The following is a 2,926-nucleotide window of genomic DNA, read 5'->3' as shown; positions in this document are numbered from 1 at the left end:
ACCCATCCTAAAAATATTGCAGTGGGACATTTTCTTAGCATCCTTCTATACCTTTCCCAGGTATCATAAAGAGATTTACTGGCTCCTTGTTTGAAGCTTTGGATGTCCAGTCTCAACTGGGTCATCTTCCTTGGGGGAAAGTATTGATTTAAAAATTTGTCTACTAACTGGTTCCAAGTTTTCAAGCTATCTTTGGGTTGGTTATCTAACAACCTCATTGCTTGGCCCTTTACGGCAAAGAGGAAGACAAATAATCTGTAGACATCTTGGTCTACTCCCTTATTGTGTACTGTGTTAGTAATCTTTAAGAAATCTGCCAGGAACTCAGTAGATTTTTCCTGTGGAAGTCTAAAGTACTGGCAGTTTTGCTGCATTAGCGTAATGAGTTGAGGGTTTAGTTCAAAGCTACTTACACTGATGAGAGGTATGCTAATACTTCTTCCATAGAAGTCAGTAGTGGAATTTTTATAAGACCCTAGAGTTCTTCTGAACTCTTGATTCTCATTTGGGTTCATGATTAAGAAAGGTAGGAAAAGGAGAAGAATTAAGGAATAAGATGAAAATTATAATTAAAATATTTTTTGTTTTTATTTTATTTATTAATTAAATTAAAATATAAAAGTTAATTAATTTAGAATATTTGAAAATTAATTAATGAATTTCAAAAAAAGAAGAAAATAAAATAGAAGAAGAGATTTTGAAAATTAGAAGAAAAAAGAATTAGTTAGGAAGTTTTGAAAGAGAAGAGAGAGAAGATACATAACTAATTAAGAAAAGATTTGAAAATAAGATAAGATAGAAGATTAGAAAAGATTTGAATTTGAAATTTGAGAATTAAATTTTAAAATTTTAAAATTGAAATTTGAATTTGAAATTTTAAATTTTGAAATTGAATTTTAAAATTTGAAATAAGATAAGATAAGATTTTTGAAAAGATTTGATTTTGAAAATATTTGAATTTTGAAATTTAAAACTAAGATAAGATAAGATAAAAAATTTTAAATTAAAATCTGAATTTTTATTTAAAATTTTTGAAAATTAATTAAAATAAAGATAGAAAAGATATTTTTATTTTTGAATTTAATGAGGAAAGAGAAAAACACACAAAAGACACCAAACTTAAAAATTTTTAGATCTAAAGCAATCAATTTTCGAAAATTTGAAGACAAACACCAAGAGACACCACACTTAAAATTTTAAGAACAGAACAAAAAGAAAAACAAGAACACTTTGAATATTAAGAAGAACACCAAGAACAAAACTCAAAAAATTCAAAGAACACAAGAACATGCAAAAAACACCAAACTTAAGATTTTGAGAAAAGGACAAATTATTTCCTGACTTTTTACCCGGCGAACATTTTTATCTCTGACCATTGGAAAATACTTTTAAGTCCCTGACGTCCTTAAATGTTGGACGGATCAGTCCGTCCATCCATAAGCCACCGTTAGACCCAACAGAAAAGGCTGACGTGGCTCCCCCTCTGCTTACCTGGCATCACGGCTTCCCACGTGGCACGTTAGTAGGATGGAGCTTTTGAAAAATGGATACATAAGTCCTTGTCGCTCAAAATGACGTCGTTTTGTATGCTACCCTAATCCTCAACCCGATACTCCCACCTCAACCCGATAGCCTCTTCCTGCCACAACCACCCTAACCATCTCCACAAGTACATGTCCTACACTCCCTTCTCCCTTTGCCCCTCCGACTCCGACCTCGCCGAATCTCTTATCCTCCGTGGCTGCCACCCCCTCCCCTGCTGCCGCTGCTTCTCCCGAACTGTACCGCACAAACCCTTATCCCCTCTCCTTTAAGACCCTTTCCCTTCTTCTCACTGTCCGATTCCTCTGTAATTTGAGTCCATTAACCTTACAAATCCTTCGATTGCTTCCACCGCTAAAACCCTAACCTTGGCTTCAACCCTTCCTCCGATTCATCCAAGTTCACAACCTACAAGACCGACCTCGATCTCTCGATCTCGCAGCTCTTCCAGATTGCCAAGTCCGCAAAGTCAGTCATCCAGCTGGGCCTCGACGTTGGTGGTGGCACCGGGTCATTCGCCACTACGATGAATCTCTATGACGTGACAATTGTGACAACGACTATGAGCGTGGCTGCGCCATACAGCGAAGCGATGGCACCGAGGGCCTTGTGCCACTACACGTGTCACTACAGTAGCAGCTGCCAGTGTTCGACGGAGTGGTGGACCTTGTGTGGGAATTATGTGAATCAGTAGATTCCGATGATGATGATGGAGTTCTTGCTGTTTGATATGGATAGGGTTTTGAGAGGTGGAGGGTACTTGTGGATTGACAAATTCTTCAGTAAAAGGGTGGACCTTGAAAAGCTGTATGCGCTATTGATTAGGAAATTAGGTTACAAGAAGGTAAAGAGGGCCATTGGGAATAAGAATGATGCTAGTGGCATCAAGAATGCTAAGGTTTTTCTCACTGCATTGTTGCAGAAGCCTACTTCAAGATGATCAACTTGAAGCTTGCTTCTTTACTTCTTTACTTACACAACCTGGTAGGATATAACTACCTATCTTGCTACTTGGAAAGTTAACATCTTAATTAGTTAAAATTAAATTAGTTGCATGTCAAACACACTCAAAGTCAAAATGTTCATGTTCTCAAATATACTGTTGCATAAGATAATTTCTCTAAGGTGAGAGTTGAAATACTGGTTAACTTGATTCATTCAAAAAAATATCAACATTTGGTACTTTATAACTAGCACAAACCACACCTGTTTAACGGCATAGCCCTATAATGTAATTAGAATCTGACGTCATTTTGAGCAATAGGGACTTATGTGTCCATTTTTCAAAAGCTCCATCCCACTAACGTACCACGTGGGAAGCTGTGATGCCAGGTAAGTAGAGGGGGAGCCATGTCAGCCTTTTCCGTTAGGTCTAACGGTGGCT

General features: G+C 37.0%; 1 pseudogene; it reads left to right on the top strand.

The window, feature by feature from the left end:
• The first annotated feature begins 1,616 nt into the window (after window positions 1-1,616).
• Window positions 1,617-2,482, top strand: LOC130960828 (probable methyltransferase At1g29790; annotated as a pseudogene).
• Window positions 2,483-2,926: the final 444 nt, after the last annotated feature.

The sequence above is a fragment of the Arachis stenosperma genome, chromosome 2 (assembly GCF_014773155.1).
Source record: "Arachis stenosperma cultivar V10309 chromosome 2, arast.V10309.gnm1.PFL2, whole genome shotgun sequence".
Lineage (NCBI taxonomy): Eukaryota > Viridiplantae > Streptophyta > Magnoliopsida > Fabales > Fabaceae > Arachis > Arachis stenosperma.
Note: the sequence above shows the minus strand (reverse complement) of the source record. Positions and strands in the feature narration are given on the sequence as shown.